The sequence below is a fragment of the Scylla paramamosain genome, chromosome 45 (assembly GCF_035594125.1).
Source record: "Scylla paramamosain isolate STU-SP2022 chromosome 45, ASM3559412v1, whole genome shotgun sequence".
Taxonomy (NCBI): Eukaryota; Metazoa; Arthropoda; class Malacostraca; order Decapoda; family Portunidae; genus Scylla; species Scylla paramamosain.
Genome location: NC_087195.1, coordinates 2440001 through 2462500, shown reverse-complemented (window position 1 = coordinate 2462500; position 22500 = coordinate 2440001). Strand labels below are relative to the sequence as shown.

At 38.5% G+C, this 22500-nt stretch overlaps 1 protein-coding gene across 2 annotated transcripts in view; it reads right to left on the bottom strand.

The window, feature by feature from the left end:
• The window catches only part of LOC135094260 (protein bric-a-brac 2-like), a 74251-nt gene that overhangs the window by 4043 nt on the left and 47708 nt on the right, over nt 1–22500 (bottom strand). The gene's annotated exons all lie outside the window — the stretch shown is intronic.

Below are 22500 nucleotides of genomic sequence, written 5' to 3'. Positions count from 1 at the left end.
CTATGAGAGTTTCGCCTGAACCGTGCAGTGGTGTTAACTGTAGGACGTCCGCTAGTGACCTTAAGAATTCGCCAGTGTGCAGGAGAAGGTGTAAAAGTTTTCCTGCTGGACTGAAGGACACAGGGAGCGCGCTTCAAGGCACAGTGCGGACGGGCCGTGAAAATTAAAAAGAGAATGGAAGGAAAGAACAGGGGAAAAAAAGAGAGAGAGAAAACGAGAAGAAAAGGAGAAATTAAAACCAAAAAAAACAAATCAAACTTAGTGAAAGCTGAATGTGTTACTGTAAAGGGGGAGAAAAGGAAGAAAAAAAAAAATAAAAGCGAGAAGGAATGATAAACTAAAGGAAAAGAAAGAGTAGTACTTTTGTAGTGTTATTTTGAGTTACTTATTCAATTACTGTTTTTTTTTTTTTCTTTTAGGGTGTGAGTGAACTTCTTTTTTTTTCGTTTTTCTTTTTGTATTTTCAGACCCGCCCAAAACCTTCCATGTATAAAGATATTAATAATAGTAATAATAATAATAATAATAATAATAATAATAATAATAATAATAATAATAATAATAATAATAATAATAATAACAACAATATAGTATTGCTAAAAATTAAACAAACAAACAAATCAGGAGTCAGAGAACATTAAAAGTAGTAGTAGTAGTAGTAGTAGTAGTAGTAGTAGTAGTAGTAGTAGTTGTAGTAGTTGTAGTAGTACTAGTAGTAGTAGTAATAATAATAATAATAATAATAATAATAATAATAATAATAATAATAATAATAATAATTATAACAGCAGGCCTTGGGTGGGTCTAAGAGGGAATGTTAAAAATGTTAGTTTAATCACCATTTAAAATAATCAGATGGTACTTGTTTTCCTCACGAATCTGGACTTCAAAAAAAAAATAAAATAAAATAATAAAATAAAAATAATAAATAAAAATAAATTAAATAAATAAATAAATAAATAAAATAATTAACTATATAAAATAACATAAATAAATAAATAAATAAATAAATAAATAAATAAATAAATGCTTTGATATGTAAGAGTATTTTCTTTTCTTCCTTTGGTTTTAATACACAATGAAAATATGTATGAACAGATCTGAATTCAGAGTGCGTGTTACTTCTAATTTCATTCTAAGTTAAACATAAATAAAATATTAAAAGGAAAAGAGAGTAAAAAAAAGTGTAATCTTTTCAACATTTTGCTGGATGTCCAAATTTGTGAGGAAAAAAAAAGTGTCCATCTATGTCTTTTATAATAATATATAAGATGTATTATTATTATCATATACTGACAGACAAACTCCAAATATAATGATCATGTCTATAAAATTGTAGCGAAAAAAAAAGAAAAAAAAAAGAAAAAAAAAGAAAAAAGAAAAAAAATCTTCTGCATCTATCTGTGTGCATATGGCATTGACTTACATATGTGTGTATATATATGTAGGTAATTGCTATGTACATATTTATATACACACAGTTTGTATACATACATAGGTCAAGCAGTAAAATGTCTACAATGCATTTCGATGAGAGAAGAATTCCAACATAATTATTAATAAAAAGTACAATACACATTTCTCGTCTTTTACAAAGTTTTGCTGCTTAAAGATTACACAATTCAAAAAATTCATCACCTTATCATTAAACCTAAAGGAAAGAAATGAACAGTAAGCATAAAATTCTGCATATTGAACATTGAAGCAAACGCCTTTTTTTTTGTTTTGTTTGTTACGTTTAAACCTAAAAGAACACAAGACCTCCCATTTTCTGTTGCCCTAACGCGGTACACGCTCCCAATCCACGATTTAATAATAATAATAATAATAATAATAATAATAATAATAATAATAATAATAAATAATAATAATAATAATAATAATAATAATAATAATAATAATAATAATAATAATAATAATAATAACAGTAGTAGTAGTAGTAGTAGTAGTAGTAGTAGTAGTAATAATAGTAGTAGTAGTAGTAGTAGCAAACTCAATAAAAAATCTCAAGTTTGTATTTCGATACAAGATTAACAAGAACGCAAAATAAATGAATTATATATATATATATATATATATATATATATATATATATATATATATATATATATATATATATATATATATATATATATATATATATATATATATATATATATATATATATATACACATAAATGAATGTGTAAATAATAATAATAATAATAATAATAATAATAATAATTATAATAATAATAATAATAATAATAAAATAATAATAATAATAATAATAATAATAATAATAATAATAATAATAATAATAATAATAATAATCAGGAGCGATAATCAAGTGGCCTTTTCTTTCCTTTTCCTTTTCGTTTTTTTTTTTTTTTTTTTTACTTTTGTGCCCTTGACCAACCTCCTTCACATACAGAAATCAAGATAAAAATTAAAAATAAACAAAAAATACGGAAATGTGAAGATGGATGGCCTCAGATTTCATAACAATATTCAAAAAGACCAAGAAACAAAAGATAGATAGATAATAATAATAATAAAAGAACACACAAACAAGAGACAACATTATGTATCGTAGCTTGAAGGGAGCAAATCTTCCAAACAATATTGTATTAAAAAGCACAACAACAACAACAACAACATATTCCTTCAAATGAATGCATGAATAGCAATAATAATAATAATAACTATCACACCTTCCCTTTTCCTTCCTTCCTTCCTCCTTCCGTCTGTTCTATTCCTTCTTGACTATCACTAACTATCGTAACTATCGTACAAACAAAAAGATTGCCACAAACACCTCAACTATTAGTATTATACCTTCCTTGAATCACCTGAACACATGATACTTAAACACCTTACATTGTATTGTGGCATCTTACAAAATTACTCTTACAACTCTGTCTCTCTCACTGCGGCGGGTCAAACCATTCCCTTTAAGTCTGCTAAGTAAATAAAGTACTTATCGTTATATACACTAAGCCATTACCGTCTATACTTTGTCTTTTGGATTTATTAGCCACGTGTATTATTCTCTCAGTAAACAGTAACAATAACGGTAACAGTGCATAAAACAATGAATTATTTACTCGCCACAGAAGCAATGGTTTGGTCAGCCACAGTGAGGCAGAGTACGGGAATAATTCTGCACCAACACCATAACATTAACCGTCTGACTGCTATGGCATGCTATTTGTCCTAATAAAACGTTACGGGGCAAGAGTGTAACCTTTAGGGACACCAGTGGCTGCGGCACAAGTGATGGGTGGCTCAGACCTGCTGGCGTATTCGTTTTCTCATTCAGATCACATTATTCAAGTACGACGCGTCATATTGTCACTAGCAGCAGTCAGAGGGTTAAGAATCATCTAGCCTTAATCTTATCTGTGTTGACATGCCTCACACACCTTGGATTATCACAGCCATCATGAATTAACTAACAAAGATTTTTGTCTCAAACTCCTCACCTCTCCACGCTATTGTTTTTTTTTTTTAAGGTATCATCATTATTATTATTAACTTTAGCTCCTATATAATCTTAACTAAGGCTGCCCACGCGACACACCGCTCGGCGCGCGCTGCCCCCCGACGTTTGCTGCTCGCGTCGTACGGTTTTCAAAGGGTGCAAGTGCCCGCAGTGATTGTCCGAGTTCTCGTGGGTGTTTCTCCATTACACTGTTACTGTTATAAAAACACTTAAAAAAAATAAATAAATAAAATAAAAAATAAATAAATAAAACTTGGCAATTTCCACTAACATCCTTGTAAAGCCCGTGTCACACAGAGATTATTACTACGATTATGAAAACACCACTGAAAACTTGAAAACTTCCACTAGAATCCTTGTTAAGACCATGTCACACGGATATTTATTATATTTTTCCAGCCTCTTTTGGTATTACAGCATCATTATGAGGCACGGCAGGCTGGTAGGGGCATCTCTTGCTAACAAACGAAGGGTGGCATATGAACGTCCTATCGCCTGTACTTATCTTGGCTTGCGTCTTGAGCAGCCCGCGCAATAGACAAGATCACAGGCTAGTACACATTGCAGTGAAACATATATTACGGTCAAGAGATGTTGTAGCGAGTGTGTGATATGTTAAGGGAAAGTCAGTGGTTGTGGTGAAACAAACATCCACACTATGGGCTCAATATCTCGCGGTGCTGGTCTCTGTTGTCACTGTTCAACGTCTCCGCGTCTCTTGGGTTCCATTCCTTAGCCAATCTGTGGTGAATGCTCTCGCTCCTACTTCGTACACACCAAGGACGAGTCCACTGACGTTTCTCTTAGGAATATAACGTATCATAGCACAAATAAAGGCCAGTAGCAGGCAGCAGACGTATTCTGGCAGGGTGTATTGTGTTTGTCTTGATGGCGGGCCGCGGAAACATACAATGCTGCCTGCCAGTGCAAGACGCTCGCCACAATGACATCACGTGCAGTTTGCCACCAGTCTGTATCACATTAGTGCAATACCTGAAGATATCGCTCGTGTGACAGGGGTTTCAGATAGGCCGTGCAGTCATGAAAACACCCTTGAGAACTCCCACAACTTCCAGAGCCCGGGAAATGCTGACGAGACGCGCGATGTGAGAAAACGTCGGGGCCCGCGTGACGCCGCGCAGCGAGGCAAGTGTGGCAGCCTCACTCGTATTCAGAAACGCTTTGCTCTCCCACCACGACTATTTTCCAAGGCCAGAGAGGTGATCAGCCGGGTTCTCGAGAGTGTTTCTCCTGTTCCTAATGCAGAACTATCGTTAATCTGTCACTAGAACCGTAAAAACACCCTTGAAAACCCGTGTCACTTCAACTGTAATATGCAATTTGAAAGTAGTCGGGGTGCGGAGCAGAAGTTTCAGAGCACGGCCCTTACTGTTGCCTTATGGGTAGGATACGCAAGTATACATGGATAAAATGTGCTCTCTGCTTCTGTTAACTATTTACGGAGAGAAGAGTTGAAACACACAGCCAAATGCGATCACGGATTGAATGAATTAAAGTTACGATATTAACATGATCCTAACAGTCTGTGGACAACACTTTCGGCTTCACTCTCACTCTCTCTCACTCACTCTCACTCTACACTTCCCTCGTCACCTTCACTCGCTCCTGCCTCACAAAGTCTCGCAGAGCCACGTGTCTGACAGCCAGCCGAAATATTCCCTAATTTAGAAGGTGTATCACAAATATGGCATCATAATCATCATCATCGTCATCATCATCATCATCACCTTCACCATAACAAAATCCTTATGATAATCGATTTCACAGCCTCACCATCACAAGAATGATTATTTTTAACACCTATAAATATAACATCATCATCACCAATTATATTATTTTTTGTCGCATTTTTTTTTATTTTTTATTTTATTTTGGAGGTGTCGTCATCACCATCATCATCATCATCAATCAATCATCATCACTATGACATAACACGGACGCACTAACACACACATATCACCATCAAAGACAACAAAAACCATCACAGAATTTAATGTTGTACCGACCTCTTCACCATCACTGCCTACACTACAGTACTGGCTTTCACTATCACCATCCTCACCATCACCTCACTATCGTCACTATACTGGCTCTCGCTCGTCACTTGTTACCTCACCATCACCGAGACGTTTACCATGAGCTGTCTTGCCATCGTCACTATCACCTCACTATTATTAATCACCATTCACTATATCACCATCGCCTAGACACTTTGAGCTGTCACCTTCCTCACTATCATCATCATCATCATCATCAGAGACACTTTAAGATATGTCATCGTTATCGCCTATCACCTCACTATCACCATCACCGAGAGATTTATTATGAGCTATCTCACCATCGTCACTATCACCTCACTATACTATAAGGGCACGCCGATATCACTACTATCCACACTGTCCTTAACTATCACCTCTCAGTCACTATCGTCACTATCACCTGTTAATTAAAGACTGGCATACACACCTTCACCTTCACCATCATCTTCACTATCACTCCTCACCATCACTTGTCACCTTCACTATCATCATCATCATCATCATCATCTTCACTATCACTTAACACAGCCTCCGTTTCACATTTTGCACAATCTTTGGTAAAAAACATTATATATATTTTCTCTCAAATGGGAATTTTTTTTGTATATAATCTTATCTTAGAATTATACATATATATATAAAAAAATGTTTCGAAGTTATGAGTAAGTCAGGAATTATTAATGGTTGTTTTTTTTTGGAGGGGTGTTTTGAAACTCTGGGGGCGGAAAATTTTTTTGGAGAATTCTGGATTTCGAAAAAAAAAGAAAAAAAAAAAAATGATATGTTTTTGGGGGTATTATTTTTCTTTAAGTTTTTTATTAGGTGGGGGCCGGAAAATTTTTGGACAAGTCAATTTCGAAAAATATATAGGAGGGCGGAAACTTTTTGGACACTACGATTGGGGGAAAAAAAATGAAGCAAAACCTGTGATGTCTATTTTTGGTGTTTCTCTTCCGTACTGTCTGTTAGCTAAGATTGTATTGTATCGGTCTTACATATTGCACGTGAGTCTGCCTACATGTCCCTTGAGTTCACTGCAGTTAGATTGTAGAGATGGCTATGGAACGTTTGTGTGTTAATCAGATTGGTATCACATTTAGCGAATACTGGTGAGAAAAAGAAAAAAAAAGAAAAAAAAGAAAAAAAAAAAAAGAGGCGCAGATTATAATATTAAGTTAATAATAAAATGCTTCTTCATACTGAGACACAACGCCTTACATCTACTTACAGCATCTTAAGTAAAAAATATAATTAAAAGACTCTTAAACAATAGCTTACTTGTACCATAACAATTGTATATCACGAATATTATGTGTGTTTTGAAATGCTTATTAGATCATCATTATTACATTTTAGATTACCAATTATATATTTTTTTTTTGTTTCCTCTTCCTCCTCCTCATTTTTTTTTATTTTAGCATTTCAATATTGACATAATTCGTGTGTTTTGTTATTTTATTTAATTATGTATTATTATTATTATTATTATTATTATTATTATTATTATTATTAAAGGTACACTTTCATATTTGATCAGAAACCTCTTCCATTATTCTCTCTCTCTCTCTCTCTCTCTCTCTCTCTCTCTCTCTCTCTCTCTCTCTCTCTCTCTCTCTCTCTCTCTCTCTCTCTCGTGCTGTGTGTGTGTGTGTGTGTGTGTGTGTGTGTGTGTGTGTGTGTGTGTGTGTGTGCAAGTGTATCTCTCTCTCTCTCTCTCTCTCTCTCTCTCTCTCTCTCTCTCTCTCTCTCTCTCTCTCTCTCTCTCTCTCTCTCTCTCTCTCTCTCTCTCCTCCAGCCAAACTCTGAAATTTCTTTTGATTTCTTCAAACATTTTTTTCCCCTTCACTTAAATGCTATTCTGGACTTGCTAACTTTTTAATCAGCGGGAAAAATAATGACTCTCTCTCTCTCTCTCTCTCTCTCTCTCTCTCTCTCTCTCTCTCTCTCTCTCTCTCTCTCTCTCTCTCTATTTTTTTTTTTTTTCAATTTTACTTAAGACTGGCAAGTCGTTCAACCCACCATTTTGATTTTCATGATCATTATTGTTTTTTCTTATCTTTTACTTCCTGACAATCTTTTTAAGCTGTCAGGACCTGTCTTTGTCTTCTCTGTCTGTCTGTCTGTCTGTCCGCCTGCTGACACTCGTTATACTTAAACAGACGAGAAGAAAAGAAGAAAAATGTATAGAATTCTACATTTACGTCTGTTTAAAAATGTCACATTCTAATTATCTGTATTATTATTATTTTTTTTTACTCTTCTTTCCTTCTTCTCCCTCTCTTCTCTTCTTCCCCCTCCCCTTCTACCTCTCCTCCTCCTCTCGACAGACGGTGCTCAAAATACATTAGTTTCTCATAATAATAATCAAGAACATATTATTTGATTTCCATCTGTTTAAAATTCTTACACTAATTCTCCTTCTCCTCCTCCTTCATCTGTATTCATCTCCTCCTCCTCCTCCTCCTCCTCCTCCTCTTCTTCTTACTCACAGCATTTTATCACAGACATTCTTCTCACCTCCTCTTCTTCTTCCTCTTCCCAACAACGAACAAAATTAATCACTCTCTCCTGCATCATCATCATCATCATCATCACCATCATCATCATCACCATCATCATTATCATCATCACCTCTATACTCCTACTCACAGCATTAATATAATTTATCACAGTCTACCTCACTTCCCACTTCATCGTCTCCTCCTCCTCCTCCTCCTCCTCCTGCCTCCTTCTCCTCCTTGTCTTCCTCCTCCTCCTCATCTCCTCCTCGTAATCTTGGCAGTATTAGCTGGGGATGGGATTCGTGCTAATTCCTAAACGACTACCTTTTGACTGCTTCACACGCACGTACGCACGCAAGTAGGCACGCATGCACGCAGGGGAGACACCTTTCTGAGCGGCGCGAGGACTCTTTTCAATTTCTTTTCTATACAATTTTTTTTTCTCAAAGCGGAACATAGTAGGTCGATTTTCTTCGTTTTATCTCGTTTCTACATATTTAATTTTTTGAGTGAGCGGTAGTTGATTATGTTTCCTTTCTTATTATTTTCACGAAACTGGTTTTCTTTGTTTTCCTTTCAAAGCGGGAAAGAGTTGGTTGTATTTCTTTGTTTCGACTGTTTTTTTATTTCAAAGCGGTAAAAAGTCGGCTGTTTTTTCTTTCCCATTTTTGTGCCCTTGAACAGCCGCTCTCAAATAAATAAATAAAAACAATAAATTCCATCAAATATTTCGCTTCTTTGACTCCACCCATTCCCTAAATCAAATTACAACATGCTATTAACATTTCAAGCTCCGCCCAAGACCAAACAGATGAGTAACAGCATTATTCACTCGTCTTGTTCACCGAGGGAAGCATCTACGTTATAATTATCAAGGAGTTTAACAGAGAAGAGGGAGACACGAGCCTAAAATGTTATGATTACTGAATGCTCGTATCTTCAAACACTCTCTTCTCATCAAGGCTGCTTTTAAAGGCCACATAGATGATCAGCCCAGTTTGCAAGGGTGCTTTCTCTATTGATGTTGCAGAATCCTTGTTAAACTATCACTGCACTCGTGAAAACACCCCTGAAAACCCTCTAATCACTTCCACTACAGCCTGTTAAGATGCATAATCGTGAAAACACCTTTAAAAAAAAAAAAAAAAAAAACACAAGAACTTCCACTAGCCTTGAAAAACTCCACCAGCTTCCACTAGAGCCTTGAAGACTCCAATAACTTCCACTACAGCCTTGGATAAACTCCGATAAAACTTCCACTACAGCCTTGAAACCTTTTAGAACACGTGTTGGTTTATCAGGAAGGGTGGAGCTTATAAAAAGAGATTCTGCCGATAAGATTATTAAGTTCTCGCGCCGCTGTGAAGGGTGCCCAGTGTCTCCCTCCCTCCCTCTGTTTTTTTTTTTTGAGCTACCTGGTCGACACACACGACACACAGCCACCTAGAACAATGCTACGGAAAAAATGCTATCGGAGAAAATGCCGGAGTGGTATTGGTTGGTTGGTTGAATGGATGCTATTGTGAAAACTACTCGACACACAAACACACACACGCGGCCATCACCACTTGAGGACCAGTTAGTTGTACGTTTTCTTTCACGTTTTCTTTGACTTTCTTTGTTCTTTGTTTGACCTTTGTTGATTTTGTGCTTTTTTTTCAATTTCCAGGTCTTCTTTTTTTTATTTCTGGTCTTTGTGAATTTTTTTTCATTTCTTTTTTTGTGATTTATGTTTCGTCTTTTTTTAAGTTATTTTGGGTCTTTTTTTTTCTTTTTAGTCTGTGCTTTTTTTTCTTTTCCTTTTCACGTTTTCTTTCACTTTTTTCTTTTACCTTTAAGTGTTTTTTGTGCATTTTTCTTTTTGTGACTTTTACGCAATATTCTTCGTTTTCTTTATTATTCTACTTACTTTTTTTTTACATGATATACTTAGCAATGTTCTTCACTTTTATTCTTTCCATTATTATTATTTTTCCTTTACATAAATGCAAGTATCTTTTTTTTTCTAGTTTGTTCTTTATTTCGAGTATTTTTCGTCACACAATTCAACTGTCTTCATATTTTTATTAACTTTCCTTTAATTTCTCTTTTATTCCTATTTTTATCAGATTCTAACACACAGATCGATTATTTACTATTTTTTCTCATTTAAATTTTCTTTTTTTTTTATATATATATAAATAATCACTTTTTTCTTTTTTTTTTCTGGTCTTCCAACTAATGCTGGCTGGGTGGTGGTGGTGGTGGTGGTGGTGTGGCGGGGATGGTGTGGTGTGGTGGCGGTGGAGGTGGTGGTGGTGGGGGGGGACAGTGCAAGAAGTGTGGGGGGATGGGGGAGGTGGTGGTGGTGGTGGTGGTAGTGAAATATAAGAGTGCATACAATATAAACAAAACCCTACTGAGCTTTGGAAAAACCACTATAACTTTGATTATTATTATTATTGTTGTTGATGGGGGGAAGGAATGTGGTGGTGATGGTGGTGGTGGTAGGGGGGTGGTGGAAACTGTGGTGGAGATCGGAGACTTCAACTGTGGCGGGGATTGGACGTGTGAGTGGCTGGGGTACATGTAAAGGGGGCGTTTCAACTGTGGTGGAGTGTGGTGGAGTGGAGATACAAGGTCATATTAACTGGTTGTGGTGGAGAAAGTACTGTGGTTGTTGTAGTGGTGGTGGTTTGAGGGTACAACTGTGGTGCAGGAGTTAGGGATGGGTGTGTGTGGTTTGTGTGGTGGTTGTGGTGGTTCTGGTGTTGTGAAGCAAGAGATAACCGTGGTATTAACTGTGGTAGTGGGGAATGGTTAGTTAATCAAGTCTTATCAGTAGTAGTAGTAGTAGTAGTAGTAGTAGAAGGATAAACACTATTGCAGGAGCGGGGGGGGGATATTGTTAGGTATGGTAGTAGTAGTAGTAGTGGTGGTGGTGGTGGTGGTTGTAGTGTTATTGGTGCAAAAAAATAATGGTGCTAGTTATTAAGGTAGTTATGGTACAGAACATTAACATTAATAACATGAGCGGTAGTTAGTTCCAGTTATAGTTTTTTTGGAGTTATAGTTAGTTAATCTGTTAGTTAGTTAGTTAGTTAGGGTACAACAACAATTATAGTGAGCAGGTGGTTAGGGATTCTTATATTTGGCAGTGTGATGGTGGTAGTGGTAGTGGTAGTGTGTGTGTGTGTGTGTGTGTGTGTGTGTGTGTGTGTGTGTGTGTGTGTGTGTGTGTGTGTGTGTGTGTGTGTGTGTGTGTGTGTGTGTGTGTGTGTGTGTGTGTGTGCATCTAGTTTTATAATGATGTGTGCGTGTGTTCACAAAAGGATATACTGAACGTGTGTGTGTGTGTGTGTGTGTGTGTGTGTGTGTGTGTGTGTGTGTGTGTGTGTGTGTGTGTGTGTGTGTGTGTGTGTGTGTGTGTGTGTGTGTGTGTGTGTGTGTGTGTGTGTATTGATATGCATGTACGTAGCAATCCTGTTTCTATATCATATCCATCTATGTATTCCTGTATGCGTGTCTGTATCAGTGTGTGTATGTTTGTCTGCATGTATTAGGGATTTGGTTGAGGATTAGGCAGGGGAATCGTCAAGTCAACAGTGAACCTGGTGGTGGTGGTGGTGTGGTGGTGGTGGTGGTAGTGTTTGGGGTGTATATACCAGCACCAGCAGCAGTAGTAGTAGTAGTAGTAGTAGTAGTGGTAGGGGCGGGGATGACTGATCACTTATGATAGTTGGCAATATGCGTTTCCAAGGAGTAAGTATTTTTGAGCACTCGAGCACAAAAGGGGCACTGCGCTCTGTCCATCTGGGTGTGTTGCGTGCGAATGTGTCTCTTAAGATGGTTGTATGTGATCCTTTTCTGGCACACTGGACAGAGACGGTAACTCAGACCTCCCTCAGTGGATGTGCGCTGCTCCAAGGAGGTGGAGGAGGTGGAAGGAGGTGGAGTGGAGGGGCGGAAGGTGGTGAGGAGGGAAGGGAGGAGGAGCACCCCGCCCCCTAGACCACCGTCGCTTGAGGAGGCAACAGGAGCTGGCGCAGAAGAAGGCGATAGAGTCCACCCGCTTGTTGACACGCTGCTGCCGCCCCTGCCGCCCCCTGCAACACACAACACACCACGGTTACCTTTAGTCCTTCCTTCACTCCTTCACACCCTCCTGCCTGCACCTCCCTTCACCTCCTCCTCTACAATTCTTAATCATCCCCACTTTTCTTGCCTCCTATAAATATTTTTTTCTTCTGTACTTCCTTCGTTTGTTACACCCATCATCTTACCTTCGTTTAGTCCTTTCTTCACTCCTTCATTCTCTCCCTCCTTCACCTCCTCAATTATTCCCCTTTTTTTTCTCCTGTCAGTACATATAAGTTGAGTTTCTTTCTGCACTTCACTTCCTTCTTACCTTCCTTCTTAGTCTCCTTCATAATCATCCCCTCCTTTTTTTTTCCCCTCCCAACTCCTACAACTTAAGCTTCTTCTCCTTTCTCATGCATCCACCAGCTTGCTTACCTTCCGTTCTTTCGTTCATGCCTTCCCACCTCCCTCCACCTCCTTCATAATTCTTTCTGCCTACTCCTTCAAAAAAATTAAGTTCCTTCTGTATTTTTTTTCTTTCACTTCCTTCTCCTTCTCATACTTGCATCATCTTACCTACATTCCTTCCTTCATCCCCCCCCTCCTCCTCCTCCTCCTCCTCCTCTTTAAGCACTTCATTTTTTTCCCTACCTCTATTATCAATATCTTCGCTTTCTCCTCCTCCTCCTTTCTCATCCTTCGATTACCTTACGTTTTCTTCACTTTCTCTTTCACCTCCTCTTTCATCATCGCAATTTTCCTGACACTTTCTTTCTTCCTTCCTTCCTTTACGTCCTCTTCCCTTCTCTCCCTCCTTTACCTCCTCCTCTTCCATCATCTCACTTTTCTTCTCCACTTCATTCGCTCCTTCCCGCTTCTCTCATCACTTAATCTCTTCCTTCCTTCCTTCCTTTATCGCTTTTAAATCATGTTCTTTCTCTCTCTCCTTCCTTCCTTCCTTCCTTCAATCTCCCAGCGCTACGTAACACTCCTGCCTTCCTTCATTCCTTCCTTCACCATCCTTCTTTCTCCATTCCTTCCTTCCTTCTTCCTCCTTCAGCGCGTCACTTCTAATCTTCCTTTCTCATTTTTACAATCACCTCTATATTACATCATCTTATTATCCAAGTCATCATCATCATCATCATTTTCTTCCTAACTTCTGAGCCAGTCTTCACCATCTTCACTTTCACTATCACTATCACCACCACCACCACCATCACCATAACGGTTTCCATCGTCAATCTATTCTCTGTCTCACCACCATCACCACTACCACCAGCACTACCACTGCCACCACTACCACCATCACCATCATCACTGCTTCTCATTCACCACCACACCACCACCACCACCACTACCCTCACCACACTGTTAACAGTATGCTAGTTCATGAGTGGCATACACAAACACACAAACACACACACACACACACACACACACACACACACACACACACACAAAGGGAAGCTGTGTTGTTAATAAAAACTTTTCATGTTTACAAATATGACAAAAAATAAATGAAATTCCGTAACTGAACGAGGAATAGTGTGTGTGTGTGTGTGTGTGTGTGTGTGTGTGTGTGTGTGTGTGTGTGTGTGTGTGTGTGTGTGTGTGTGTTCACCGCCTGATATCACCTCTTAGAATAAAAATGCATCCTTAACAAATGTCATGGCTTCTTACAGGAAAAAAGAAAGAAAAAAAATATATATATGCAATACTGGGTTCTCTCTCTTTCTCTCTCTCTCTCTTACACACACACACACACACACACACACACACAAATGACAACGAATGAAAAGTCCTCAGACAGTCAACCTTATTTATTGGTTTCGTTAACAAAAATATGCAAGAAAAACAAGATAAAAAAAAAAATTAAATAAATAAACACAAACTTGTCGCCTCGTCGCCTCGGAACGGACAAAAGAGCATCGGAAAACACAACAACGAAGGGATTCAAATTCGAGACGGACGAGAGAGAAGAGGGTCAGATCAAGTACAGGGGGTTTGTTTTTGTTTCGTCTATACTTATCTTCTCTACCTTATAACTTTCCTTTTTTATTGATATATTAACGTGTTTATTTTATTTTTTTAACTACTCATTCATATTGATGTTTATATATATATATTTTTAGGGTTTTAGTTTGTTTTATTTATACTTTCGTAGTGTTCTGTCACTTATAGAGATTGATACACGCCTTGCTTATACTCTATATGTACAAAATGGTCCGGCTGTATGTATTTCAATCTCCCTGCTGCAGTGTATGTAGAAAACAGTACCGGCGATCTATAACATAATACATAAAAGAAAATGACACACACACACGCACACTCACAAACTCGCTCGCACAAACCACACCACACGCATACAGGTATACATAGATACCATAGAGTTTTATTAAAGAAAAATATTGATATAATTTGGTATGAAAAGATGTGTTTGGGGAGGAATAGGGGAGAAGGGGAGAGAGGGGGGTGGAGCGTGACTCATACATACATACATACACACACACTATACACCAGTCTACACCCTCCCATAGCCTGCCAACACCCGGCAATACCACACTAAACTATACACAAAAATTCATCGAAACTTTCCTAATACTGAGTGATATTGTTCTTCTCGCTTCCTCCTCCTCCTCCTCGCCTTGTTCTCTCACGAGTAGTGTTCTCAAAGGCCAAGCAGATGATCAGTCAAGTTCTCATGGGCGATTTTCATATTAATGATGCAGTTTTTTTGTTCAACTGTCACTGGAATCATGGAAACTCCCTTGAAAACCCTAATAATTTTCCAGTAAAGGCATGTTAAACTAACCACAGAAATCCTGGAAACACCCCTCGAAACCACAATAACCTCCAATAGAGTCTGTCAAACTACCACTGGCATCATTAAAACACCCTTGAAAACCCAACTTCCAGTGCAGCCTGTTAAACTTACCACTGGAAGTATGAAAAACACCCTTTGAAACCACAATAACTTCCAGTACAGCCTGTTAAACTACCACTGGAAGTATGAAAACACCCTTTGAAACCACAATAGCTTCCAGTGCAGGCCTGTTAAACTACTGGAACCATGAAAACACCATTTAAAACCCAAATGACTTCCAGAAACTCCTTTGAAACCACAATAACTTCCAGTACAAGCCCTGTTAAACTACCACTGGAACCATGAAAACACTCTTTAAAACCCCCAAGATTCTCACCTAGGTATGCAGGTACTAATCAACTCACAAGGGAGCCTGTAAACTAAGGTAAGCTCTGATCGGGATTCGAACCCAGGTACAGACACCACTGGGCAAGACGTGAACCAGAGAGCCAAGTGATGGAGGCTACTGGGAGGTGTGGACTGATGTACCAAGTGGTCTTTTTTGTGGTCTAAAGGGACGAGGATCTTAAAAGGGAGACTTAAGGCGTGGTCTATAGGAAGGTTTGGTCTTAAAGGGATAATGGTCTGAGGTGGTCTTTAGGGGGTCTTTAAAGGACAGTCAAGGGGAGGTCTTTGAGTCAGTGTTCTGAAAATGTGGTCTTTCTGAGTTTTAAGGGATGGTCTTAAGGAAACATCTTAAAAGAGGGTCTTAAGGAGTGTGTTCTGAAAGAGTGGTCTTAGAAAAAATTATTTAAAAAAGTGGCCTTATGAAAAGTAGTCTTAAGGATTTGTCTAAGGGAGTGGTCTAAGGTGATGGTCTTAGAGATGGGTCTATAAAGAATGGTCTTAAAGGATTCCATTTTAAGGGTCAGTCTTAGGTGGTCCAGGGTCTTAAGAGGGTGTTAAGCAGTGGTCTCGAAGAAAATGGTCCTTTACGGATTGGTCACAGCTAAGGGACGTTATTGAAATGATCTTAAGTAATGGTCAGAGATGTTTTGGCAGTGGTCTTCAAGGGAGCAGTTCTTTAGGAAAGGTTTTCAAGGGGTCTATAATTAAGGGGAGTGGTGATATACTCAGTGTCAGGGTGTGGTTGAGATCTACTGGGTGACTGGGTGAATGGGAAGATACTTACGTAGGTTTATAAAGAAAGTCATTTGCTGCCTATTGTTATCATGTCTTCTATTTCCTAAGGTGTTCTATGACCAAGGTGTTGTGGTGCCCTGCTCTTCGATAAATACTCACTCACACCTGGTCCTTTCTTTCTCTTTTCTTTCTTTTTTTTTTTCGTCCTCTCTCTTTCACTTCTCGTCTTTTTGCTCTCACTAAATTATGCTTCTCTCTCTCTCTGTCTCTCTCTCTCTCTCTCTCTCTCTCTCTCTCCTCTCTCTCTCTCTCTCTCTCTTTCAGTGTCATGATTCGTAAAACTAAACTAAACAATTAATAAGTTTTGGTCGAATACAGATTGAGAGAGAGAGAGAGAGAGAGAGAGAGAGAGAGAGGAGAGAGAGAGAGAGAGAGAGAGAGAGAGAGAGAGAGAGAGAGAGAGAGAGAGAGAGAGAGAGAGAGAGAGAGAGGAGAGAGAGAGAGAGAGAGAGAGAGAGAATTACTCCTACAAAATTATCACACTAACTTGGATAATAACTTAAATAATATCATAAAACATAATAATAATAATAATAATAACAATAATAATAATAATAATAATAAAATAAAATAAAACTATCATTAAAAGAAATATACAGAATCCAAATAATAATAATAATAATAATAACAATAATAATAATAATAATAATAATAATAATAATAATAATAATAATAATAATAATTCTCCTTTCATAAGTTATCACAAAATGTCTCCCCTTCCTTCCTTTATTAAATATTTGTCTTTCTCCTTTGCTTCCTTATCTTAATTTAACCTTCTACACAGACAGACAGACAGACAGACAAACAGACAGACAGACCGACAGACGGACAGACAGACAGACAGACAGACAGAGGCGAGAGTTGTATAAAAAAATAATATAAAATAAACAAAGAGATAGGAGAGAAGAAAGAGGAGAGGAGAGAAGACAAGAAAATAAAGGAAAAACAAGAGAAAACAGAAAATAAGGAAAAAAATATTAAATATAATATATATAGAGTCGAGAGAGAGAGAGAGAGAGAGAGAGAGAGAGAGAGAGAGAGAGAGAGAGAGAGAGAGAGAGAGAGAGAGAGAGAGAGAGAGAGAGAGAGAAACATCCTTACAAGTAACCGTAGTAGTGTGTGGAAGATTGTTCTATTAGTTCATGTTCAGATCTACCGATGACTTAACCGCAATGTAGAATTCCCAAAGTGCGCAAACCAAAATATGTACATTCACCTGCCCATTCTTAGGACGCTGCGATTTTGTCTCCTTAAATATATACAAGAAAGAAAACTCCTTACAAAAAAAGACACAGGGCCTTTAAAAATGATGATAATAATAATAATAATAATAATAATAATAATAATAATAATAATAATAATAATAATAATAATAATGATAATAATGATAATAATAATAATAATGAGTGTGGGAAATAAAAACTTATATGGAAAACATAAGCAAACCAGAACCGAGTAGCAATGATGATAATAATAATGATAATAATAATAATAATGATAATGATAATAATAGTAATAATAATAATAATAACATCCGGATCTGAACGAACAATTTCTAAACTTATCAACTCAAAAAATCACAAAAAATCATATCACCCATTGTTTTTGTTTTTTTTTAAAGAAACAAATATAACTTGATAAAAAATAACAAATGACAAATGTGAAAAAGGAACAAACAACTTTCATCCATGATAATAATAATAATAATAATAATAATAATAATAATAATAATAATAATAATAATAATAATATACCTACGCACTGCACACTTCCTATCTCTCTGCGGCGTGAGAAGGAGAGTGAGGAGGAGGAGGAGGAGGAGGAGGAGGAGGAGGAGGAGAGTGGCGAGGAGATGGAGGAGGAGGAGGAGAGTGGCGAGGAGTAGCAGGAAGAGGAGGGAGAGGATGGGGAGGGTTATTATGAGCCGGTTGAGGAGGAGGAAGAAGAGGAGGAGGAGGAGGAGGAGGTGCAAGAGGTGGGGTAGGGAGGAGGGAGGTGGAGAGAAAGAGAAGACGGAGGAGGAGGGTGGGGAGGAGGGTGGGAAGGCGAAGGAGGAGGAGGAGAGGTAGAGAGGGAAAACGGAGGCGGAGGAGGATGGGGGGAGGAGGAGGAGGAGGATGGGCAGGAGGAGGCAGAGGAGGAGGAGGAGGAGAAGGAGGAGAAGGAGGAGGAGGAGGAGGAGGAGGAGGAGGAGGAGGAGGAGGAGGAGGATGGGCAGGAGGAGGCAGAGGAGGAGGAGGTGAAGCGGCTGACGTTGAGGGAACAGAGGAGGAAGAGGAGGAGGAAGAGGAGGACGAGGAGGAGGAGGGCGGAGCAACGGATGAGGAAGAGGAGGAGGAGGAGGAAGATGAACTGAGATCAACAGTTAGAGGAGGCGAGGGAGGCGGCAGAGGAAGAGGCGGCGGAGGGAGAGGAGGGAGAGGGAGCGGTGACGGGAGGAGGGGGAAGGGCGGGAAGAGGAGGAAGGGCGGCGTCAAAACAGAGGAAAAGGCAGAAGAAGCGGAGGACGAGAAGACTGAGGCCACAGAGGAACTAGAACCAGAAGTGACGGGGGAGGAGGACGTGGTGATAGGAGGAGGAGGTGGAGGGGGAGGGGGTGGAGGAGGAGGAGGAGGAGGCGGAAGTAGTGCAGGCGTAATAGATTCGTGTCACTCTGGAGTCCAAGAGCAATCAACAAAGTCCAGTACGTCGTAATCCCCCTCCAACTTGGCTAATGCTCCGTGAGTGCGTATGTGACGAGCTATGTTTTTCGCCGTGATCATCTTGCGACACACAGGACACACCTTTCTCTCACGCCTAAGGTCCGTATCACCTGCAAAAAGGAGAAAAATCGGGTTGTACTGGGAGGGGGATACCTGTCTGGATGTCTGGCTGATTCATTGACTGACTGACTGACTGACTGAATGCATGTGTGGCTCACTCGCTTCTCTGGCTGACTTGGCTTAATGATTGACTGACTGACTGACTGACTTTTCTTTTTTTTTTTCTGGCTGACTGACTGACTGACTCATTGGTTGGTTGTAAGACTGAATGGCTGGCTGGCTGGCTGGCTGGTTGATTCGCTTCTCTGATTGAGTGACTTAATGGCTGATTTTTTTTTTTTTTGACAGTTTTTCATCTTTCTTTTTATATTTTTATTTTCCTTTTTTTCCTTTTTTTCTTTAGATGTCTAATTAGTTGTGGCAATAGACTATTTGTTCCCCTTTTTAATTTTTTTTTTACTTCTCAAGATCCTTTTTATTTGACAGAAAGACTAATTCTTATATATCTTTTATATTCTTTCTCTTTTCAATTATTACTACTACTACTATTATTATTATTATTATTATTATTATTATTATTATTTTACGGCTGCCTTCTAAACAGATTATAATTATTTTTTGTTTATTTGCTATACACTTACAATTTCATTAAGTCGGTTTATCATTTATATTATTACCATTATTATAAGAGCGAAATAATAATTTTTTTCTTGTCCACTCAGCTTTTTTTTTTCTTTCCTTTTTTTCAGTTATCTTTTTTGCACCTTTTTTTCCTTTTTATAAGTACTTTTGTCCTTTGTATTTTTTGTATTTATATTTTTTTTTGTCTGTGTACTTTTTTCCCCTCACTCTTTTTGTATATTTTTCTTTGTGCCTTTTGATTTTTTTTTTCATTTTTTTTTTATTTATTTATTTTTTTATGGGTGTACTTTTCCCTTCCTCTCTCTTTGCAGTTTGTCATCAAGTCATCAATTCCAAGCCACTACTCTACACATACTCTTAGCCTACAGAGCTACACCTACACAAGCCGCCCTCGATGCTCACAGAACCAATGAGTAACTTAACGTATGTGGTTACAGACACTCCAATCTCGTTAAGTGTGTGTGTGTGTGTGTGTGTGTGTGTGTGTGTGTGTGTGTGTGTGTGTGTGTGTGTGTGTGTGTGTGTGTGTGTGTGTGTGTGTGTGTGTGACTTAACTCATAGACACGCCAGGAATTGGGGTTTGGGGAGGGCAAAAAAGGAGGGAGGGGGATATGGGCTTAATTTTAAACTTATCAAACTTAGGAAGAGGCTTAATTTTAACTTAGGGAGCTTAACTGTAACTTATTTGCTAAAGTGACACGGACCAATAGGATAAGTACTCTTTTCTCTCTCTTCTGTGGTGACACGTGTGTAACTCAAGGTGCAGGTGTGGGAAACTCAGGTGTGTCAGGTGGCCAGTAGATCACTTCGGCTCACTCAGGTGTCTTGCTAACAGGTGACAGGTAACAAGCCAACACAAACCGTATTGCAAATGCTTAGAGCTCTCACAATAAATAAATAAATAAATAAATGAATAAATAAATAAATAAATAAATAAAACTTAAATGAAATGAGTAACAAGGCAACGGAGACCATATTTGCGAACGTTTAAGGTTTTTACAATAAATAAAACCGCAACTTTCCTTCATGACACCCTTGAAAATCTTAGTAACTTCCTTTGACACCCTTGAAACTTTAGTAACTTCCTGTAACACCCTTGAAAACCCTGATAACTTCCTTTGACACCCTTAAAACTTTAGTAACTTCCTGTAACACCCTTGAAAACCCTGATAACTTCCTTTGACACCCTTGAAAACCCTGATAACTTCATGTAACACCCTTGAAAACCCTGATAACTTCCTTTGACACCCTTAAAAACCCTGATAACTTCCTTTGACACCCTTGAAAACCCTGATAACTTCATGTAACACCCTTAAAACCCTGATAACTTCCTTTGACACCCTTAAAACCCTGATAACTTCCTTTGACACCCTTAAAACCTTGATAACTTCCTTTGACACCCTTGAAAACCCTGATAACTTCATGTAACACCCTTAAAACCCTGATAACTTCCTTTGACACCCTTAAAACCCTGATAACTTCCTTTGACACCCTTAAAACCCTGGTAACTTCATGTAACACCCTTAAAACCCTGGTAACTTCCTTTGACACCCTTAAAACCCTGACAACTTCCTTTGGCACCCTTAAAACCCTGGTAACTTCATGTAACACCCTTAAAACCCTGGTAACTTCCTTTGACACCCTTAAAACCCTGGTAACTTCCTTTGACACCCTTGAAAACCCTGATAACTTCCTTTGACACCCTTAAAACCCTGGTAACTTCCTTTGACACCCTTAAAACCCTGGTAACTTCCTGTAACACCCTTGAAAACCCTGATAACTTCCTTTGACACCCTTGAAAACCCTGGTAACTTCCTTTGGCACCCTTAAAACCCTGGTAACTTCCTTTGACACCCTTGAAAACCCTGATAACTTCCTTTGACACCCTTAAAACCCTGGTAACTTCCTTTGACACCCTTAAAACCCTGACAACTTCCTTTGACACCCTTAAAACCCCGGTAACTTCCTTTGACACCCTTAAAACCCTGGTAACTTCCTGTAACACCCTTGAAAACCCTGATAACTTCCTTTGACACCCTTGAAAACCCTGGTAACTTCCTTTGGCACCCTTAAAACCCTGGTAACTTCCTTTGACACCCTTGAAAACCCTGGTAACTTCCTTTGACACCCTTGAAAACCCTGGTAACTTCCTTTGACACCCTTAAAACCCTGGTAACTTCCTTTGACACCCTTAAAACCCTGACAACTTCCTTTGACACCCTTAAAACCCTGACAACTTCCTTTGACACCCTTAAAACCCTGACAACTTCCTTTGACACCCTTAAAACCCTGACAACTTCATGTAACACCCTTAAAACCCTGGTAACTTCCTTTGACACCCTTGAAAACCCTGGTAACTTCCTTTGACACCCTTAAAACCCTGACAACTTCCTTTGACACCCTTAAAACCCTGACAACTTCCTTTGACACCCTTAAAACCCTGACAACTTCATTTGACACCCTTGAAAACCCTGACAACTTCCTTTGACACCCTTGAAAACCCTGATAACTTCCTTTGGCACCCTTAAAACCCTGGTAACTTCCTTTGACACCCTTGAAAACCCTGGTAACTTCCTTTGACACCCTTAAAACCCTGATAACTTCCTTTGACACCCTTAAAACCCTGATAACTTCCTTTGACACCCTTAAAACCCTGGTAACTTCCTTTGACACCCTTAAAACCCTGGTAACTTCCTGTAACACCCTTGAAAATCCTGGTAACTTCATGTAACACCCTTGAAAGCCCTACCTCCCTTTACCATGAGGCACCTCCCTCCCCCTTCTCCCTCTCTCTTAATGATAAGATCCCTGTTTCACTTCTCTCCCTTTGAGTGAATGAATGAATGAATATCAAAGAACAAAACTACGAATAAATGAATGAATGAATAGAGGGAGGAAGGAAGGAAGGTAGAAATGAATGAATGAATGAATGAATTAATTAATTAATGAATGAATGAATGAATGCAGAAGTCAAACAAAATAT